Here is a 12,181-nt window from a genome sequence, read left to right on the forward strand (position 1 = left end):
GTTGAATACTGCCATCTTCTTCTAATAAACCTACACACAAAAACCACAACAACATTAAGAAAGTAACCTTTAAAAAAAAAAAATTCTGATTCAAATCATTTGAAAATCAAGAAATAAGATTTTATTGGCTAACCCCGTCTTTCGGCTGCTTGCTTAAACGTGGGACACATCACATCATCAACAGTTCGTAAATCCTCGAATGATCTTGGTCCTTTCACATGATTAAGGAGGATGCGAAGATAAAACTTTTCACCTTCAGAAGGTGAGACTGTGTATATCCTCCCAATAACCCTTTGAAGGCCTACTCGTTTAGTCCATATTTTCTCCTTACTGATCCATCTATAGTGTTCAGGCATTTCTCGATACAAATATCTTCTCGCTTCCACATCCGTACGATTCAGAGTGAAATATTCAGTAAGCATTGTCATTGATAATCCATCATTTGACAAAATATTTGTTATAGTGTCATTTGCCTGATATTGGACTTGTTGCATGTTCGGAAGATGTATTTGTAATCGCCACACGGATGGACATATCTTATTCATGGTAAATTTGAAAATATGCCATAGTGCTTCCGGTGCACAAACCCATCTTGCATCGACAAATTGCCTTATTTCGTCTCTAATAGGATCTGGCTGTACTTCAAGGGCAACTCTGTCTGGTCCTTTGTAAACATACTTATATAAGTACTTAACACTTTTTATACTGCAACATATTTCTACATTGATGTGACAATCATACTTTAAAAGCAACCACGGATTGTATGGAATAACCCAACTGTTATCAACCATTACAGTTCCACGTCGATCTAGAGGGACGGACATGCGATCTCCTCGTCTTCGATAAATTGGATAAGAATCACTCCCTAGAATAGTGACGGGTGCAAAGGATTTAGGGTAACTTCTTTTACATCTGCCATTTTTCATGCATGGAGAATGTTGGTTTTGTACTCCACATGGACCATGTATCATATGTTTTAACACTGCATTGTAAAGATGCGGCTCTCCATCTTCGTCCGGTATTTCAGCTTTAACAATGCGGTCATAATCATCTGGGTTGTGAACCTTATCATTTTCATCTAACACAATAAGCATGTGTACATGAGGAAGGCCTCGCTTTTGAAATTCAATGACATAAGCATGTGCAACAACTTTACCCAATACCCCTTTATCCACAATGTCTTGCTTTAAGTCTGTAAATTTTGCTCGAAAAATTCTGGTGAGTAAGTCAGGACGATCTTGAGGCGTTTGGCCAGGGTGTAATTCACTTTTAATTTCTTCCCAACTTGGGTTGCATGTCATTGTGATGAAAAAATCAGGCTTCCCATATTTTTGAACCAAAGCCATTGCATCTTGGTACCGCTGATACATGTCACGTGGGCTTCCAACAAATGATGATGGCAAAATGGTTCTGCGACCGATGTTACCTATGACATTAAAATTTTTGTTTGGTAATTACTTTGCACACTCCTTACATGGTAGATAATATTTAGTTATGATTGTGGAGAGAGATCCATACCAGCATTATTTTCACCTGCATTTAGAGAGTCTTGAAGGCCTTGGTAAAGTTCAGCTCGAAGTGTTGTTTGATGGGAACGTACCCATCTAAGTCTGTGTGATTCAATTTTCACGTAATTATCCACAACGTACTGTTGTAAAAGACGCCCCCCTCAAAGTAGAACTGATGGATCATCCTCGCGTATCTGCAAAATCAAAGTTTGGGTTTACATTTCAAAATTCTCTGAAATTAATTAGGTGGTTTTTATTTCTTTACGCACCTGTAAAATATACGCATAATAGTCGCAAGGCGATAGTTCTCTTCCACGATCGTCACGACTATTAATATCCCATCCATATGATCCATACGACAATAACAACGGATACTGTAAAGGATCATAGAATCCAGCCGTGTCTTGGACATTTATAAGTTGCCCTTGAGCTGTCTGAACGATGAAATTTCTTCCATTTTGATTGGTGGCTTCATCTCCGCTTATTATAATTGCAGCGACCTGAGATGCAGATGGTAAACTATATTGAGGCCGGTTTGCTGGTTGCTCCTTTAAGATGAGTTTGCAATTTGGCAACTGTGGGTGTCGCCCTAAGTGTTGTAATGTCTGAGCGAACGGATTATGTTCATTAAGAATCCGTTGTATCTTTTCAACCACACTTCTATCTAGAATATCACTCTCAGCCAACCGATTTTCAATTGCATGCTCGGTATCATATATATAAGCTTGTAGAAATCGCGGTCTATTACCTTCTCTTGGTAGAAGACTACCAATTTTATGATATATAGATCCATGTGCTCGAAATGTATAAATTCCACGTCCTCCAATATTAATTCTGTCATCAACATGGACACCCATTGAAGTGAAGGCAAATACATGATTGTAGGCTCGAATATTTTGCCTAAAGTGTCTACCCTCCGATGTTTGGTCTGTGAAAAGTGTTACCATTTCTGGCGGAGATGGTATCCATGGCAAGGCAACTTTTCCGTTGCAACAACACATATTGGAGGTCTCATTATGAAATAATTGCGCTGCGCACTTTGAACATATGGTTGGTATAGGTAATTGGCATCCTGGGACTCCCATGCTCTCACAATAATCTCTAGCACAATTATGATTTCTCCTTTCTCTTGGCCTACGTTGAACTCGAGGTACGCTATTGCTGCCTGGCCCCGCATTATGATTCGTTGTTTCATTAGGCACTTCTGCTTTTAAATAATTCACTTTTAATTGTGAGTGAAAGAATTGTAATTCAAACTAAAAACAATGCAAAAAATAACTCACCATTAGGAGCAGAATTTAGATTATCCTCGTCGGCCATTTGCAACGTACCCGAACGTGCCATTCGTCTTATATGAGTCAAACGTCTTCTAAGAGGTTGCTCAATGTTGTTGCCAGAATTGGATAAAACTCTTGTGCTTAGGCCTTCATCCTCCACATGTTCAAATAAATTGCCACTCGTATTTGAACGTGGCATCTGCGTTATATGGTTCACACGCATTGTAGAAGCATATTGACCTTCATTCGCATGATTTGACATAACTCTTGAACTTGGGCCTTCATCGCCAACTCGTTCTATCCAATTGATGATTACACTTGAGTATTATATAATTTTAATTTCACTTTTCATGCTTAAAAAATTATAATTATAGAAGAATAATAATAAAAATGCTATTTAATAGTGTAAACAATATATGAACTTATTTTAAATAAGACTAAAAATGTATAAATATTAGTTAAGCGTATAAAAAATACCAGGGGATGACTGATCTCTATTACTGGTGTCCGCCTCAATTCGATCATCACAAACATTATCAACCATTGGTCGCTTCCCTCGAGATGCCTCGCGCCGTCGAGCCAAATAATTGCGATATTGTGAAGAACTCAATGATTGTCTCCATTCTGTTGAACTCATCCTATAAAAAAAAATAAGGATAAAATAAAGACTTGTGAAAAAATTAGGGTTCATTTTATTTTTTTGGAAAATTATCAGTCAAGTTTTTTATATCATGGTGTACTTTAAAATTAGCATAACGACGACCATGTTGATTGACTACAATCCCAAATATTTATGGTGGGCTGCACTCAGAGAAGGTAAAATCACACCATCATCCTCACTCTCTCCTCCTATTTTTCGTATTTATTAATTGTATTCCAATATGTATTCTAGATTATGAAGGTAATATATAAAAAGTGTGTTATGAAATATGGAAGTTTGAAATTCAAATGTGATGCGCAGAATTAAAAGTGTGTGAAAGACTTTTTTGGGTGTATCTTAAAAATTGCAATGGATTAGGCAAAAAATTGTATTTGTCTTTTGATTTGTTTCTCAAATATATTTAAAGTTATGAAGGTTTGTGAATTAGTGGACTGTGAAGGGTAAAATAGTTAGGCTTATGTTTTTTTTTTTTTTTCTTATGTGAACAGTTATATTAATCTCTAATATTTGGATAAAGGTGTCGACATAATATAAAGCAATATATAAGAAAATCTCAACAATCATAAAATACAAAAATTGCATACCTATGCAGAACCAAGATCAAATATGTTTCCTGCGAATATTTCCCTAACCAAATTCTCTAAACGCTATGCTTCATTTGCAATAGCATCATTAATTTTGTGCTCGCAAATTGCAATGCAACACCCAAGTGGTAAGTAATTAGATTGAACTAAATTTTGTGCTTACAATGCAATCAGGCGGTCCACCGTGACTTTGAAGGTCCTTCTTCAAGTCCTCGAGTATTTCAGCATACCTTTCACAGTAAAAAAACAAAAACACATTACAGACATTTCAAAAAACCCAGCTCACAAACCACCACAAACAATCAGTACACTTTACCTCGGAGCAAATTTCTCAGCTTTAACTGGAGCATCAGTGTCAGCGAGTTTCCTGCCCCAAATCAATCCAGTATGTTCTCCTTTTTACTTGTTAAAAGTGAACAAAAAAACGAAACCAGTAGGAAGCATCATTCAGACAACACGATCAGAATGAAAAGCCAGCTAATGAAATAACCAAATCAAGACACCATTAAATAAGTGCAACATAACTAATAATCAATAGAAGAATATGAAGCTTTAAAAAGAATTCTTTTAACAAAATCAAAAAAAGAAGCTTAATACCTGAAAGCTTTGGAATTTGAATTAGAAAAACCAAAGAGAGAGACTGGCAATAAGAAACTGCTTTGAACTTTCAAATGCTTTGTTCTTGCCCTTTTTCAGCCTAAATAAAGTGAAGAGCTATTAAAAATCCAAAAATTATAAATATGACTATAATCCCAAATATTTGTGGTGGGCTGCACTCAGAGAAGGTAAAATCACACCATCATTATAAGAATCATTTAGACATATTTAGAGGTTTCTATATGTAACTCTAAAATCTAGAATAAATGTGACAGCCAAAAAAAAGATGCATGGGTGAATGCATAAGCAAAAGAAAAAAGAAAAAAAAATGATTAGTCAGCTATGCACATTACAAATATGTGTTGATATGGATTTGCATATTAGGCTTGAATGGAGGACAATTGATTTCTACTAACACAGAGAATACCAATTACATCAATACCTTCTCATAAGTAATCAATTACAAAGAATAAAATAAATTCTACATAGTCAAATCGCTGTATAAGACTATAAGAGCATAGAGATCTCTAATAGTAAAATGCACCTCAATTTGATGATCACCATGCCACATGCATAAATGGATAGAGAGCTGGAGAAAAAAATATTCCAAACCAATCTCATCGAAACTTGCAAGGCTTCCTCTGCATGCTTATGATCTTATAACCATTATTTCTGCACAATTTTCATTCGATAATAATTTGAATCATACAAAGAGAGCTCTTCTTGCTACTTCCAATCTCAATTGTGCATAATTTATGTTCTGAAGAATAGTAGCCCGGGGAAAAGACAAATTAATCAAAAAATGTCTCCACTCTTAAACTTCCACCAACTCTATGATCCACATGGAACATCTGCAAAAATCAAATCCTTGTTAATATAAGAATTAATAAACCAAGAAATAAAAAAAAAAAAAAAAGTTTAATAAACAAAGCAAACAATGATATTGTTCTCCTCACAAAATTCATATGAAACTTGTACACAAAATTCAGAGGAATGCATTAATAATCCAAACAAATACATGCACACACAATTAGTGGACTCAACCTAGAACGGCAGTGCCAATCCGTACACCAAATAGAAAGATATATTCACTATATTAGCATTAGGCCATCAGAATTGTGTAGGCCATCAGAACTGATGTATCTGAAATGGATGCCCTTTATGCCAACAAACAATCCAATATATATTATGTGATTCCTAGAGAACAATAACAAATTTGACCCAATTTCTAAATAGGAAAAAAAATAAGAACAAACTCCTATGCAAGTTTATTAGAATTCCACTAACTTGTTGACCAACGGGAAAACAAAAATACTCGACTCACCGAATTGGAAAACACTAAAAGTCACTTAAATAAATGTGAGAACATCCTCATTTTTTGCTGAAATTTTTCCCCAAATTATATTAACAACATTATACTCACACTTGCTCATGTTCATACACTCTGAAATCTCTCCCATTTTGTCATGAAACAGATCGGCAAAGGTAAAAATAAGCCACATAGGATAGGTGTAGAAGTAGTGATATAATAGCATGATGCATTAAAAAAAAAAAAGAAACAACATCATGAGCAGTGGGCAAAACAAATACCAAACAGAGAAGATGTTGAATACCTCACATTCTTGAGACATGGATGCGTCTTCTTTAGAGGAGGGGATAACAGTGGATTCAAGTTTGGTTGAGAGTTTGGGAGCAAGCGTTGTTTTAAGAGTGGGAAAAGGTATGTGGGTTATATGAATATTTATGATCAAATTCTGTTATTTTATCATGTAAACTTGAATTTTAAAAAAGTATTTCAAATATCCACCATATCCAAAGAAAAGTTAATAACAGTGGGAAAGGTATGTGGGTAATATGAATATTTATGATCAAATTCTGTTATTTTATCATGTAAACTTGAATTTTAAAAAAGTATTTCAAATATCCACCATATCCAAAGAAAAGTTAATAACAGTGGGAAAGGTATGTGGGTAATATGAATATTTATGATCAAATTCTGTTATTTTATCATGTAAACTTGAATTTTAAAAAAGTATTTCAAATATCCACCATATCCAAAGAAAAGTTATCAACACATAAGTTATAACCCATGAAAATAGGAAATACAATTAACATGAGAAGCCACAGCCGTATAATACCTTATGTCGCTGCATGTATAATACCTTCTGGCTAATTAGCCACATATTGAAGACAGTGGGGATTAAGTCCAGGAGCCATACCTCTGCATTGGACCTCTGTGCAGCTAAAGCAGCATTAGCTGGTAGATGTTGGACTTATTATTGGACTCAATAAGCTTAGGAGAGCCCATAGTTTTGGCTCCACTACCCTTATTAGACTCCGATTGCCGGCGCAGCCTATTGTTAGTCTCTTGCCAAAGCCTCGCCGGCACCACTATCCCTCTAGCCCGTGGCGCTTGTCCAACACCACCACCGAGCTCGTGTGGTCCTGAAGTGGAACCACCGGAAGACACACTATCAGAATCAGAGGAAGCCACAGTTTCTGGTTGTGTAGCTGAATTGCGGCAATAGTTTCATCAACAGGCTCAGTAGCTTTCTCTAAACCCAGATTACACGAATTAGACCTCATTCTTCCACTAACATCATCCCCCATCCTCACTGCATGTATAATACCTTTTGGCTAATTATGACGCCGTCATCGAACAAACCCAGAAACCAAAACAGAACTATGGAACTTTCATGAGGTGAAGCAGTATCCCATGAAATCTCATGATAGAAATAAGAGAATCTGATCATAAAATCTAAGAAACCTCCACCCATAAAATTGAAAACCAAGAAGAAGAGAACTGTAGAAGAAGAGCTTGTGTAAATAAAGAGAGAACGTGGTTTGAAAAAAAGAAAAAAAGAGAACGTGGTCTGTTATTGCATCCTATTTAATTTTTTTTTAAATGAATTTGTTGAATTGATCTGTTGCTTGATTTACTCATTTGTCCCTATGGAATTAAAATTGTATGTTTTAACAAAGTTAAGTAAGCAAGGATATTTGTGAGATTTTGGAAAACTTCACCTAGTGGAGGTGTTTGCTTTATATATATAGATACAAAAGTCAAAACTTATCTTCTTGAAACTTTCTCTTTTACCAATTACCCCTATTAAAATAATAAAGTTAAAAAATAAAATGAAAAATAACCAAACCCCATCTGCCCCTGACACAATCTTAGACCTAGACAATGTTTCATTGCACTCTCCTAAAACAATCCTTGGTTTTATTGCACGCTGTGGCACTGCCATGCCAAAGAAAAATTAAGTAGCTTTTAAATTTTGTATCGTTTGGTTTTTTAATTAGTAATATATTTGATTCATCAAAATAAACAATCCAATATCAGAAAAAAGGTATATATATTTGGGGAAATGAATTTGGCTTAAATTTTGTGCCTTAAGTTAGTGTCTCACCTCATGAGACAAATTTAAATAATACAGATTATTATTTATTACTAAATCACATTATTACTTGTTAAATAATCTTTAGTTAAATACCTCAGGCTTGCCTTGAGGAGGCAGGGCTTGTGCTGCTGCTGTTGTAGTTGCAGCTGTTAATATTAGCAAAGAGAGTTGCATGATAAATAATTAGCATAATCCTCCCATGTAAGGCCATGATCGACAACCACTTAATTCCTTCTAGTGAGAATATTAGTGTAAGCCTACTAAGTATAGTATTGGCCAAGTTTTATGAGTAAAGTAAGTGGTAGCAACTAGCAAGCAAGCCTGGCCTTTATGTGTAGGCATATGGTACTATAGATCGATATGGAACAATAATGGAAGGAACACTCATGACTGGTATGGGTGTAAATTGAGTCTATCCATGGGGTAGTAGAGGTAAGGAATAAAATTTCGAATTTCGATAAAAAATTTTAAATTTTTAAATTTCTACAAAAATTAGACGGAAACGACGAAAATTACTATCAAAATATGAAAATTTTGAACGAAAGTTTACCATATGTTTATTTAACGTATTATCTACTAAATTGATAAAAAATATTGAAGAAACCAAATTATATAGTAGGTTTTATGTGATATAAGATAAATATAATGCACGCTGGAAACAAATACTGTTAAATAAAATTAGTATAATGAATAAATGAAATTAATATATTATTTATACTATATAATCAATAAACTAAACCCTATATATTTTATAATCTATATTCTATATTGTTTAGGATATGGTATATGATATTAGGGTTTAGGCCCTCTACGGTATTTTAAATTATTTTTTATATAAAAATATATTAGAATTTACTAGTTTAGGGTTTAAAAACAACTAAACGAAACTCCAAAACGGCCAAACGAAATCCCAAACCATTTTTTTTCTTTACAATTGCCCAAATGCCCCAAACCTCAATCAACCCTAAATCTTTTCATTTTTTTCTTCTTTTTCTTTCCCTTTTTTTTTTTTTTCTTTTTTTCTTCTTTTTCTTTCCTTTCTTTTCCGCGTGAGTCTCCACTGTTTTTTCTTCTTCTTCTTCTTCTTCTTCTTCTTCTCTCTCTCTCTCTCTCTCTCTCTCTCTCACCCTCACCTTCACCTCTTTCTCCCTCCTCTCTTTCTCCCTCATCTCCCTGCCATCGCCCCCTATCGCCCCGCTGCCATCGCCCCCTGCAAGCCTATTTCTCCCTCGATCTCCCCCCTACCGCCACCCCCTCCTCTTTTTCCCAAAACCATCTCTTTCTACCTTGATCTCCCCCCTACCACCCCCTGCCACCGCCCCTTTTTTCTCCCAAAATCCAGCCTCTTCTCCGAAAACCCAGCAAACCCAAAACCAGTTCTTGATCTCACCGTCGAAAATTTCAACAAAATTTTGAGGATTTTGGCGAAATTTTGATAATTTTGACGAAATTATCAAAAAAAATTTAACAAATATGAGTTTCAATTTCGATATTCCAAAAAATCAAAATTTCACTAAAAATTTTAAAATTTAACACCTTTATTCATGTCTGTTGATGTAATTTACTCAGTCCACTTTAGGTCATTCGACGTTTATCACGATGCTGAGCCACTTCACTAACATCATGCGTCACCAAAGCAAAAAAGTAACTACTTTCTACTATTGCTATACTTTTGATATTTCAAGAACCTTTCTTTTGTGTTTTTTGTTGTGTTTTTATCTAGGCTGTTGTAGATCATGACGTCAGCAAAAAAGTTTTGCTGAGCTCACCTATCATGCATGATTGATGTTTCTACCTTGATTATGAATTATTGTGTCATGCAACTTCGTCCAGTAATTTTTTGGCTTAAGTGCATTCATATCTACTAATTATAGAGTTGATTTTAAATTAATTAATGAACTATAAAATATTTTAAATTTCTTCTTTAACTAGTAAAAAAATAAGGAATAATCGATCCATTAAAAATTTCATCAAAAAAAATCGTTAAGTGCCGCATTGATAATAATGTGGCATTGACGGATAGAAGGCAATAATAAGTTTGACTCCAAAATAATTTTCACTCATTCCACAATGACACGTGAAGAGGAAAAGTAGTGAGCTCATGTCAAAATTATATGCCACGTGTTATAGTGGAATTTGCGAAAAATTATTTTAAGATCAAATCTATTTTTGCCCCATATCAGTGAATGTCATGTTATAAAAATATCAAGTGAACTATATGCAACGTGGCACTTAACAATCATTTTAATGAAATTTCTAATAGATGGACTATTCTATATGTTTTTATTAATTAATAAAATATTTAAAATATTTTAGAATTTATATACCAATTTAAAATAAACCCTTACTTTAAGCCTAATATTTTTCTCATCACATTGTCATGTGTGAATTGGCTCTATTGCGGATGGAAAAATTTGCGGATGAATAAGGGTGTAAAATTTTAGCCGTTAGATCTAATGAATGGCTTAGATCATAAAATAAAAAAATTACTTTTTTATTATTTTTTTCCCCCTCACCTGTGACTCCCCTCCCTTTCTCTTTCTTTTTTTTTTTTTCTTCCTTCTTCTTCTTCTCGCGACCTCACCCCTTTTCTCTTTCTTTTTTCTTCTTCTTCTTCTCGCGACTTCACCCTCTCTCTGATTTTTATTTTCTCCAGCGTCCCTCCTTCTCTCTCTCTCTCTCTCTATCTCTCTCTCTCTCTCTCTCTCTCTCTCTCTCTCTCTCTCTCTCTCTCTCAGCGTCTGGGGTGGTGGATGGTCGAGACACCGCTGGAAAAAAGTCAATGCCGCTGGAAAAATTCTCGATTTTCCCTCGCTGTTGATCGGATGAATGCCAATAGACTCACCGTGGCCTGGGAAAGAAAACCCAGTGGTTTGCCACCTCAATTCCCCCGGAGAACGGCCGATCGACTATGAGGCGATCGGTTCTGGTTTTGTTTGATTCGCCGAAAAACTTTGTTTTCTTGGTGTAGAAAGATAAAGGGGGGTCACGGGTGTGGGGAAAGAAAAAAGAATAAGAAAAAACAAAAAAGATACGGAGGGGGGGTCACAGGTGAAGGGGAAAAAACTAATTTTATTTTTCAATCTAAGCCGTTCATTAAATTTAACGGTTAAAACTTTACACCCTTATTCATCCGCAAATTTTTCCATCCGCAATAGAGCCGCTCCTTGGGTCTATTCATTGTCTGTTAATGTAATTTTCTCAGTCCCCGATTAATTCACGATGGGACTTCACTAACATCATGCATCACCAAAGCAAAAAAGTAACTATTTTCTGGTGTTGCTAGTCCAATATCACATTTTAATCAAAAGCAAGATGATAACTTTTGACTTTGATATTCCAGGAACCTTTCTTTTTATATTTTTGTTTTTTTTATCTAGGCTGTTGTGGATCATGACGTCAGCAAAGAAGTTTTGCTGAGCTCACCTATCATGCATGATTAATTGATATAATTGCATCAGTCCAAAAAAAAAAAAAATTGATATAATTGCAACTATTTTTGAAAGAAACCAAAACCCATGATCATCAATTTTTGGGTCAACTTGAACTAGTAATTTTTTCTCACCAGGTTGTCATTCTGTTAAATTGTAAATCAGACCATTGCTTAGAAAAGATCATTTTTTAATATGCATTTCTAATTCTTAATTTAATAACATAGCATGTCATCTTTGGGCTTTAGGGGAACTTTCTTAATTGGGAATTTAACTTAATAACTCCTTCACACACCCCACCCCACCCCATGACCGAGCTCATTTAAAAATGACCCAAGCTGGACTAGCTCAAGTCCGGATCATTTTAAAACGAGCCAAATCAAGTCCAGTTCTAGCTTGAGAAAAATCACAAGCCAAGCTTGAGGTGAGCTTGAGCTCGATAGAAAATTTACAGGCTGAGTTTGACCAGCAGCTTGGCATTATGTTCGGCTCAACTCATTTACACTCATACTCAAGCTAAATGAGCCAAGCAAAGCTCATTTAAAAAAACGAGTCAAACCAAGCCAAGTTCAAGCTTGAAAGAAAATCAAATGAGCCGACCTTAGCTTGAGCTTAGAAACAATCATCCGAGCTTTAGCTTGATTGAAAATATACAAATCAAGCTTGATCACTTTGGAATTCGACTTGGCTCGGCTCATTTACCCCCCTTTTCTACATCAAAG

General features: G+C 35.1%; 1 pseudogene; it reads right to left on the reverse strand.

The window, feature by feature from the left end:
• Window positions 1-128: 128 nt before the first annotated feature.
• Window positions 129-7,237, reverse strand: LOC147277636 (uncharacterized; annotated as a pseudogene).
• Between the last annotated feature and the right edge of the window lie 4,944 nt (window positions 7,238-12,181).

The sequence above is a fragment of the Dryas octopetala genome, chromosome 8 (genome assembly GCF_963921425.1).
Source record: "Dryas octopetala chromosome 8, drDryOcto1.1, whole genome shotgun sequence".
NCBI lineage: Eukaryota > Viridiplantae > Streptophyta > Magnoliopsida > Rosales > Rosaceae > Dryas > Dryas octopetala.